We start from the raw sequence: 11,630 nt of genomic DNA, 5'->3' as shown, positions 1-11,630 counted from the left end.
AAAATACTGACCACAAGTTTCCATCTTCTTTAGAGGATCCTTGAGAAATAGTTTAGGAAGGAAGCTTGAAGAGATGAATGTATACCCCTGGTTGTTGGTTTACTAACAATTAGTTGAGCTGATGTACTAGTTTTTTTTTCTAGTTTATTAACGGTTGAAAATACTGACCACAAGTTTCCATCTTCTTTAGAGGATCCCTGAGAAATAGTTTAGGAAGGAAGCTTGAAGAGATGAATGTATACCCCTGGTTGTTGGTTTACTAACAATTAGTTGAGCTGATGTACTAGTTTTTTTTTCTAGTTTATTAACGGTTGAAAATACTGACCACAAGTTTCCATCTTCTTTAGAGGATCCCTGAGAAATAGTTTAGGAAGGAAGCTTGAAGAGATGAATGTATACCCCTGGTTGTTGGTTTACTAACAATTAGTTGAGCTGATGTACTAGTTGTTTGTTTTCTAGTTTATTAACTATTGGTAATAAGATTCCTATTCTCTTAAAGTTAAAAGAAAATATGAATCTCACAGAATAAAGAGAAAGAGATCAATGGTGAACTACTACTAGATATCAACAGATATAGATATAATCGAAGAGTTTGCCAAAAAAATAGATGGATGAGTAATAGTAGTATCAGAAAGGCCTTAGTATAATCACTACCATGTAATAAATTTACTAGAGTACAAAATCCTTACGTGACATCTAATTAGTGCTGCATCTTTGTCCTCTCTTGTGAGTTCCTTCCACTTGTTTGGAAGCAATAGAAAGTTTCGGGCAATTATCCCTAACTCGTTGGATAGTTTTGCTGATTGATCTGGTTTAGTTGGCCTTCCTTTGCCCAGTGGAATTTCTATTTTCATCTTGCTTCCCAAAGTCTTCTTCATTTTTTCAAGACCTTTCCCTCTAGTTTTGCCACGACCTTTCTTAAGTCTAGTGAAATCATCTGATGAAAAAAAGTCTGTTCAAAACACCACCTAAAATCTAAAAAGAAATAGTACATATGGCAGTACGGCACAAGATGAAGACTGGAACATTGGGAATTTTGCTTTATTTTGTTGTATCTTAAGAGACAACAAGGTCAAGAAATTTATCGAGAAACAAAGAGAATATAGGAGAGCTAATAACATTTATTTTGATCATTTAAATCATTCGTTGATTATAAGTTTCATGAATTACATAAAATGACATTGAATTCTAAAGTATAAATCACAGCACCTATTCATTAAGAAAAAAGATTCAAATTATACATATTGACAGAACAAGTACCTTTAGACACCTATTTTTTTATGTCATAACGAGCAACGGAGAGCTGGTAAAAAATAAAACAAGTCTAAGAGAGCTAGTAAAAAATAAAACAAGTCTAACTAATACAAGTTATCATGAAAAAATGATTATATGAAATATGTGACAGCATTTTCAACTTCTTAGAGTCAATTTTTGTAGCTTATGTAGTATATTGACAAAACAAAGTCACCTACAACTGCTCATACAAATGTTCAATGGCTTTCATGTTAAGAAAAAGACATGTGTGATTATGAGTGATATCATGAAGCAGTTCTTTTAAAATGTAAAAATAACTACATGAGTTAAATCCACAAATTCACACATCATCCGAGATTGAATAACTTTCACTAGAGTGAACAAAATCAATTTGATTTATCCTACTACTTCATGTTCCCAACATCATTCTCACCATCCTTAGATACTAAGCTAATGTCCATATATTTTCTTAGAAGTTTAACATTAATAGAAGTTTTAATAGGTAACATTTTCGATTCCAACTTGGCCAATAACTAAATAATTTAATAGTAATCAATATCATAAAACATATTACATGTATTAACATGAATAAGGTTATTTGAGTCATCCACTGATTGAGTATCTTGAGTCGTTTCCCCTGTAAGTGTAGTTTGTCTAAAGACACGTCCACCCGGTGCCATTGATTTACAGAACTCTACCAAAACACAATATGTAAATTTAGTATGTTCATAAGATATAAACTCAATTGGTTGAAAAAAAATATTTATACAAAAGCACCAACTATTGACAACTAACGAAAAATCTAAAAAGAACATAAACTATCAAACTGGAAAGTCTCACACACATTATTTATTAATATGAGTTTTTTTTATCTTCTTGTCCAAATATTAATTGAATTATTGAATCATCACTAGCAAATTAAAGAACAAGTATAACATATCAATGATAAATTTATGCAGGAAATGTCCAAATTTCAAGGCAAAAACGTTTCAGAAAACCTATATAAGCTAAAGTGTTAAGCAAAGGTTGTGGATTTGATAAATATTGAGCCTAGTGAAGAAATGCCTATTGGTTTCAACAATTACTATATGAAGACATATTCTATTGAGGTGTGTCATATCCCAAGTAATTCTACATTGATGGTAAGAAAAATCATCGAAGCAAGGTAGTTTGTTGTGTCATTACCAAATCTGCAAGAAAGCCTAGTGAAGAGACTAGGTAGTATGGTGTTTATGGGTAAGTTCCTTATCAAGAAAAATATAAGTAGCCATGATTCCAGCACCCAAAAGTTCCATGGGAAAGCCTCATAGTTCATCTCAATGTTCATCCTCAACATAAGTTTTGTCTTTGGTTGGCCTTGCAAAAAAGATTAGCCATTTTAGAAAGACTGCTGAAATTTGGGATATTTGTTTCTCCTTGTATTTTCTGTGACACAACTGAACAAACCATTGACCACATTTTCTTTGAATGCAATGTTACCCAAAAGTTGTGATCCAGAATGTTGTGCTGGATAGGTGAACCTAGATTGATCGGAAGCTGGCAGGGAGAGGTCACTTGAGCATAAAATGGAAAAAGAAAAGACTCAAGAAGTGAAGCATCATTAGCTGCGTATTTTCTATGGTAGTATCACTAATATGGAGGGAAAAGAACATGAAAGATTCCAGGTAGGCCACTCACTTCCACTCACTACCAGGAGACTAGGGTGGCAAGAGAAATAGTTGTCCATAAGGGGGAGGTTCCTGAAGTCATGGTAGTATGTTCTAGGTGTGCTCAACCATATGCCTCGAGGTTAACACCAAAAGAAGCCGCAAGAACTGGAAGGATTGGAGATCAAATTTTATACCAAATTGATTAGCTAAAATGTAGTAGGATAGTATTGACATCACTTGTAATAGATAGACAAAAGTGAAGTTGGTACATCAAATTGTATTATTATTTTTTGTCAACTGAAACTTATAAGAAATAGGGGTTAGTCCTATTTTATTTTGTAGTTCCCACTTTGGTGTTAATAAAATTTTCTTAACCAAGAACAAATTGCCCTACATAATATTCATCTATAAATATTTTGGTTTGGTTCATCTTCATAGAAAGTTCCATTACCCTATCTTAATTCTAAGTGTCAAGTTCCAGAAGCATAATGCGACAGACTTTAAATACTTGTTTTCACAATCCATGCGCTCTTCCCTAGAAATCTGAGGGGAGAACATCAATATACGACAAAACGAATGAGAAGTTGTTTAAATAGAAACTTGAATAGTGTTATACTTCACTAGTGTGTGTCACGCACCAATTGTAAGTATGCACACCACTTGAAACCGTAATCTACACAGTAAATTCGAGTATTCTTCTAAATGATCTTATGAGACAAAAATAAAGCAAGGTTAATGGAGGTGCCAGAAATAATCAATGAACAAATCATTCAATATATGATTACTGCACATAATGATCTGTTTAATTTTGTTCAAACATAAAGTGGGAAGACTGAAACATACCTGGTCTTCTTGTCCAGGTTCAGATATTCTTTCATTTTGCAATGAAACTTCTCAAATATATCGTGGTTATTCTGAAATTCTTTTGGAGCCAAAAACCTAAAAAAAGTAAGCGCCAAAAGATAGTTTCTTTCTCCATTTTTTGGCTTTCTGTACGTTCTTTGGTGGGAAAATTTGAAGAAGTGAAGGAAGTTGTGCCTCCAATTAACTCATTAACCCTGAAACTTAGGAAGTGGAGAAGTGCTCGACCAACCTGAGTTTTGCATATTATTAACATTAATAATTATTTTAATATATTTCAAAAGGGTATAAATGTCCATAACTAAGCATCTAGATAAATCAATTCCAAAATGAGCTTAACTCGTACATAGTGTCGAAACTTGAAAACGAACTTTTGAAATAAAATAAAAAAATTAAAAGCCATTTTTAGGGGAAAAAAAAAGGTCTCCTAAGAATGATAATACTCTTGCTTGTCTGTTTGAGTGCACATCAATCTTTGTGTTGTTTAGCTAAAATTTGCCCTAAAAATTAGCACAACACTAATTTGAATAATGAAATAAATCTGGTCAAATTTAGAATATCCAACACTAAGTTGTGAATGAAACAATACAAAAGTATAGATCATAATAGATGAAGGAAGTGGATATCATACATGTAACATTGAGCACATCTGTAAAGCAAGAAACTTAGCTGCATGAAGAAATTGGAAGCTCATCGGAGGAAGTAGAGACAATGGCTCATCGGAGGAAGTAGAGACAGTGGATCATCGGAGAGAGCTCAGGGATCATTATCAGTAGATTAGCTGGGAGCTTCAAGGAGGAGAAGATGAGAGACTCGAAGAAGCTTCCATACATCTATCAGATTTTTGGTGTTTCTTTGTAGAAAAAAAAATTACTTACTTTCCTAATTAGATAGCATACATTTGTTTGGGCCTGGTCCGGGTTTGGGCCAGACCATTTGCTTCTCAACTAAATAAGATTTCAAGCCCAAATTAAAATGTAAGAGAAGTTCACTATTTACCAATGTTTGGTGTGTGTATCTCCTTTTATGAGTCTTCCGTATAATAGTAATTTATTCTGATTTTGGTAATTAGTGTTCTAACTTCTGATTTTGGAATTTGGTTTTTAATAATTGTTTTTGATTTTGTTGTTGCTGCGGTTTTGTATATTATTTAATTGACGTTTGTTACGTATTGTTTCATTATGTATGATATGTATCGTATTGTATTATTTTAATGAATACTAACCCTACAAGAAAAATAGGGTATGGGGTAGAGCTTCTATAAAAAGTTAGGGTGAAGAATAAAATAGGATATATAAGTAAAGACAAAATGAAAAAGAATATTAAAGTAACTATGCGATCAAGCCAAATTAGACGCTAACACAAAATGGGAGTATTTTTCATCATGAAACTATTATTCAAAATGCCTTAAAAGGGTGGTAATTTGATGAGTTAAGGTCAATTAACTGTGATCAATAGTTATAAATAAATGTTTCCGTATGAAAACAACGTAGAATAAGTGAGGTATAATGTAATCACTAGTATGGTATGTAATTCAAGTAAAATTATATATTATATTAGTTGTAACGACAAGTTTGTTCGTAGCTAATGTATAGAAATTTAACCAAACAAATAGGTCAAATTGTATAACTACGTACAAATTAATTATATAGGATAAAGTTTGTGGGAATTGGTTAATTAAATTAACTATTATCTTGCTTCTCGAGTACTTTTCATGACAGTTTAGTTTAGTCGCAAGGATTCTAATAGGTTACCATAGTCCATCTATATTCAAAATTAAATTTATAATTTTGGATTAAATATGTTTGATGTGTTAAGGGACGTCATCTACCTTTAACATGTTTGATGTTTTCTTCAGCAAGGTGGAAATTTTAAATTGTTCAAAACTTTCAAATTGTAGTATGATGGTTCTTTCTTCAATCTTTGGTGATGCAACAGAGCGCCTATATCGTAGAGTTTATGATGTTGTACATTTCTTGTTGTTAACTTTGGCACTAGCATGAATTACACCAATCATCTCTCGAACATCAATGATAATATTTTCATCCATCACTAACGCCATGATTTTTTGTCTTTAAAATATTTTTTATGTGGACCGGGGTAACGGAGATGTGGTGAAAGTTGCAATAGTTGGGATCACTGATATTTTTGGCTTCATCTGATCACTTTGATTTATGAAGCTCAATGACCTTGGGCTATTGTCAAATTATTATATGCTTTGTTTTTTTAAAAAATACTCAATATTTGGTGTATTCTTAGCACTTTCTCAACAAAGGTATATTCTTTTTATATTAATTTCTTTGATCTTTGTTCTGCTCTTAATAATTTTTGTTCTCTTTTGTTCTTTGTTGTTCATTGCTTGCGTTTCCAATCTTGAGACTTTGTTTTATATTATCTGACTTATTTTGTTTGGTCATTTTTTCGAATTCTTGCATCTGGTCAATTTCTTTATTTCCTTCTCTATTATTTTAAAAAAATTGTACTAATTAGCATAAAATACACGTACAATGCACGTGTCTGAGAACTAGTATGAAAAAACATATGACTTGCCAAAATAATAAAGCTAGTATCGATTTTAAGTTTATAATGTACTCTAAATTGACATTATAATAGGAATATTTAGTATTCACAAAATAGAAAAAAAATAGCAACAACCAAAAGAAAGTTTATTAATGACATCTTCAAAAGATTTAAAAGACCAAAATAAAAATGAATTAGACTAAATTTAGAATTTTATGTAGTAGTAAAAAGATCTAAAAGACCAAAATAAACTAAAATAACAAAATTCAGATGTAATATATAAGTTTATTTTTAAATTAAAAAATAAATCGAATTGAATTATAAATACCTAATTTATTTGTGTGTCCATATCATAAATGAATAAACAAATTTTAATGTGATTAGCATTTTGTTTCCACATAACATTAGTTACAATTAGGTTCTTATTAAAACTGATAAAAATTATTTTAATCTTCTCTGAAAGAAAAAAGGCTACCCCTTTCATTAATTAAGGGATTGTGCGTGGTCTCTTGTTTTTCTCTCAGAAACGCCGCCGCAGCTGACATCCTAAGACGCCGGAGCTGACATCCTTAGACGCTGCATCTTTCTCTTCGCCTTCTTGGTTTGTCGCCATCAATTCTCTCCGGTAACTCTCTCGTTTACTTTAATTTAGTTCTCTCCTTAAACTTTGCTGTCCTTTTCCTCTATATTCAATAGAATACTGAGTTTTGATTTATGAAGTGATTTTCCATAAGTAGGGATTAAAATAGGGCAGGGTGGGGGCGGGATGAAACTCAAACTATTAAATAATTTAATGAGGTAGGACAGGTAATGGGTCTAAACTTTCAGCAGCAAATAATAAAGCAAAGGTTGCAAGTGTGGGTTTTCTTTCTTGGTGTTTGTTTGCGAGGCTGAATGTTGTTAGCCATTGAAATGTAAAATATTACTACTTTGATGGTATAAATTGTAGTAGTAACTTAATTCAACCTCTTGAAATATACCCCATGATGTACATTCAATATACTCCGAAATTGGTGTCTACTATGCTCCTGGACCTATTTTGAGGGGTGAGGTCTTTCATGGTATAGAGGCAGTCCGTAGGTTGGAGACTTGGTTGATTAAAAACTATGGATTCCAGCCACAATACGCTGTCCCCGAGCTGGGTGAGAAGAACTTCTGGAGGATGTTTGATGGAGGCCTGTACGAGCACTGCAGAAGAAAGTACAAAGCCATTGGAACCTTCATGAGTGTGTACTATAATTCTAAGAAAGGAAAGAAGACCGAGAAGGAGCTGCAGGACGCTGAGCAAGAGACGACTGAACTTTAGACCCCAGAAGTTGACGAGCCTGCAAATTGATCATAGACTAGTTAGTGTTCATGGCTTTTCTGCCTTTCTTATTTATGTAGTTGTGATTGTCTGAATTCTGTTAGTTTTCTTGGTCTGTTTTTCATTGCGCCTTTCAACATTTTCTAGCCTTGAGATTTTTTATTTCAAAAAAAAAATTAGCAGCCACAAGTGCCGAAAAACAGTTCTTTTTTACATTATCCTCAGCGGCTGCCAGTTGCCTCTCATTCAGATTTTGCTCCTTCTCGATAGTTGCAGCTTCAAATATTTTTCATTCTGTTGCGAGCTGTTTAAAATTCCACACTTCAGCAACACTTGATTCATTCCAAATTTGTTTAGAATTACTTGCGTCAATCAAAGATGGTGTAGAATGATCCGAAGTAATTTATTCCTTGCTTATCGTTACATATGGAGAAATATTTGAGGAAGTGCATTTTTCCTGGGCATATTTGCCAACTACCTGGTCTACATTCGTTTCTCCAGCTTCATTCTCTATCAATTGTCGTCCAAAATTTTCATCTCGCAACACATTAAACTATGTACCTTCAGCTACACAGTTACTTCCATCAAAACAAACATGTGCATCATTTTGATGGTGCAACTGGTTGTTTGGAGACTTAGAACCACCAGTTTTCCTGTAAGAGGCCACAATCCACTCATCACTAAAATACTGCAATGTTGTTATTTCCTTGTTCGTCAAAGAATTGCTTCACAGAAATAACATGCTTAGCTGCATTTTTCATACCTTCATCAGCTTCTTGAGGACCAGCAACGACACTGATTTCTCAGATTCAGTTGCACATTATTGTTGTCCAGATTTATCGAGTTTCGGCAATACAATCATGGCTGGATCAACAATATGAACACCATCTTGATAATCATCTAAAGTTCCAGCCATGACACATTGCTTTGCAACCACGAGAGTAATTGATTGCTGCTCCAAATTATTAACTTGCGACACAACATCCTCTTTTTTCTGTTGTAGATTTCCATTTTGAATTCTCTTTTTCATTGTTAGAACCATTAGTACCTCTTTTTTAGTAAGTGTTTCCCTTGCATCACCTTGCACTTGGTTATCACGTCTTCTACAAGATAACTTATTTCCTTCTGGGAAATCATCTAATAAATTCACCTTTACCTTTACCTTGAGCAACATTTGGCCGAGTTTGATCCTTAGTTGCTTTATCAACAACTATAGGCTTCCCTACGATTGAAGCTATGGAGAAAACAGAGACAGTATCGAACACACATGAGTTTTTTATAGTTGCTAAGTAATATTTAAATTCTCTTTATTTTGTGCAAAACTATTTTTTCATAATTTTACCTACATTGCTCATTACTAATCTAGTTTATGATACAATTTGAAAATTAGAGAAGTGCTTGTTAGTAACCTGTCTTATGATACAATGTGAGAATCAGAGAAGAAATTCTAACTAAGAACTAAACTAGACTAAATTAAGATAACTAAGAGATATTTTAATTGAGAAGCTCCAAATGAGATAAATGTGAACACAAATAGCCTTTCTCAGTGAGAAGGCTGAACTGAAAATAAAAAATTACACTTCGAAAAATTATGAAACAGCCAAACTAGTTATTAGAAACTATAGCCGTCTATTTGAAGCTCCGGATGTTATAAACTAATTGTAACTCCTTGACTAACCAAAACAGTTGTACAACCCTCATAGCCATCTGTACAACTTCTTAAGAAGCCAAAACTTTGATTAAATTTCAAATCGTATCAGTACACCCCACTAAAAATTTCCTTATCCTTAAGTAAGGAATGTTGAAACTCGAATCTTAACACATTAGCAACTTTCCTAGTAGCTTGCTCTTCTGTTAGTTGTTTAGATTGAGTAAAGAACTGTAAAGATGCTTGTTACCCTTTTGAATCATTCTTCTATGCAACACTAGACACAAAATTTATAAAGAACAACGTAGAAAACTTCAAGAGTTATATGTAGAAGGTATGTGTTAAGGTCCCTAGTTCTGGATCGAGTCGCTGGGCGAATAACCGAAAAGTCAGGTCCAATAGACAGGTCTAAGCCCCTGTTCTTGTTCCTTGACTTGCCTATGATTGCTGAAATTCGCAATTCATTCAGGGAATTGCAGACCTGGGAACTTGCTTGAGAAAGTTCCGAATCTCTGAAACTTGATAAAATCCAACTTATTTTATTAATAACGTCAACTCTCTTAAATAGAGGTTTACAATAGCAAGAGTCCTAATAAATTAGAAATAGCAAAGGCCTATAAAACTAAAATAATAAGAATCCTAATCCACTCAGAAAGTCTGTTCGACTAAAACAACTAAAACAATAATTCAGAAATATTAATCATTCTTGCGTCTGTAATATTGTTTCCCGACAAACGCATCAATAACAGTATGATGCAACACTATTCTAGACTCTCACTTGTTTTCCCTACTGATTCAGATTGTTCACCTTGTTGTATAGCCACCTAAATTTATTGTTAATAAAAATGTTAACATGAAAACATATTGCTCTTGTTTACTTTATTCCTGCTAATCCTTCCCCATAAAGACAGATTTCTCCAAGATCAACAGGTAAACACCTAGAAGCTTATTTCTGCTAGTAGTCTATCATTGATGGAATTTTTTTTTTCGTAATTATTTTATTTTAAAGAATCTTGTATGTGCTTCTTCTATGATATTTAACTGATAAGTGATGTGTTTGTGCAGTTGATCATGGATAGAGGCTGGATGCATGAAGCAAAGTTCTCTAAAAGATATGTTGAGGGTGTCCAATCTTTTATGCAAATTGTTCGGTCTCACTTTGATCGAAATTCTAAAGTTTGATGCCCATGTCAAGATTGTTTAAATGTATTTTTTTCAAACACAAGAAGTAGTGTATGACCACCTGTTGATAAAGGGAATTATGGGAAGTTACGTGCAATGGATATACCATGGGGAACAATCCCAAATGAGTTATAACGATGAAGTGATTTACAATGAAGATGAAAATGAAGAGCATGACAATGACGACGAAATTCACACTATGTTAGAAGAGGTTAGTGAAAAATCATTTGTCAATTTTTCGGAGGAGACAACAACCGATAATAATGTGTGCTGTAATATGAGTGAGAAGGAAGCCAAAAGGTTTGACAAATTGCTGGAAGAAGCTAAATGTGAACTATACCCGGAATGTAAGAAATTCTCAAAGCTTTCGTTTCTTGTGAAGTTACTACACTTGAAAGTGTACAATCAATGGAGTAATAAATTGTTTGATATGTTACTGGAGTTACTAAAAGAGGCGTTGCCTACTGGTGAGATACTTCCTAAGTCATATTATGATGCTAAAAACATGTTACAAGGTTTGGGATTAGGATACATTTCGATTAATGCTTGCAAAAATGATTGTGTGTTGTACTGGGCTGAACATAAAGATAGACAAGAGTGCCCACATTGTGGTATTTCGAGGTGGAAAATTGATAATGGAAAAGATAAGAAGATTCCTCATAAAGTCTTGCGGTATTTTCCATTAAAGCCTAGACTTCAACGATTATTTATGTCTAGTAAAACAAGTGTGGACATGAGCTGGCAGAAAGAAAAACATCTTGATGAGGAAAATGTGTTAAGACATCTCGCTGATTCTGAAGAATGGAAAGAGTTTGACAAAAATCATCTGTGGTTTGCACAAGAACCTCGTAATATTAGACTCGGTCTTGCAACTGATGGTTTTAACCCATTTGGTAACATGAGCACATCGTATAGTATGTGGCCTGTTATTCTTGCTCCTTATAATCTTTCTCCTTGGAAATGCTTTAAGGATCCATTTATGATGATGTCACTGCTTATTCCCAGTCCTCAAGCACCAGGAAAGGATATTGATGTTTATTTGCGTCCTTTGATTGATTAGCTGGAAGAGTTATAGAGTGATGGTGTAGAGACATTTGATGCATCAACTGGGAAGTGCTTCAAGATGCATGCTGTTGTTTTATGGACTATAAATGACTTTCCAGTTTATGGTAACACTACTAAAAAAATTGTGAATACCGACCTATAAATA

The 11,630-nt window shown here is 33.4% G+C and overlaps 1 long non-coding RNA gene across 1 annotated transcript; it reads right to left on the bottom strand.

Annotated features, from left to right (window-relative positions):
* Positions 1-1,835: 1,835 nt before the first annotated feature.
* Positions 1,836-4,605, bottom strand: LOC107060207 (uncharacterized). The gene is made up of 3 exons (XR_001473206.1): positions 4,396-4,605; positions 3,747-3,996; positions 1,836-1,948 (listed from the first exon to the last, which is right to left on the bottom strand). It is a non-coding gene; the product is annotated as an uncharacterized lncRNA (long non-coding RNA).
* Positions 4,606-11,630: the final 7,025 nt, after the last annotated feature.

The sequence above is a fragment of the Solanum tuberosum genome, unplaced genomic scaffold, assembly GCF_000226075.1.
Source record: "Solanum tuberosum cultivar DM 1-3 516 R44 unplaced genomic scaffold, SolTub_3.0 scf00067, whole genome shotgun sequence".
Taxonomy (NCBI): domain Eukaryota; kingdom Viridiplantae; phylum Streptophyta; class Magnoliopsida; order Solanales; family Solanaceae; genus Solanum; species Solanum tuberosum.
This window is presented reverse-complemented; position numbering and strand designations above follow the sequence as displayed.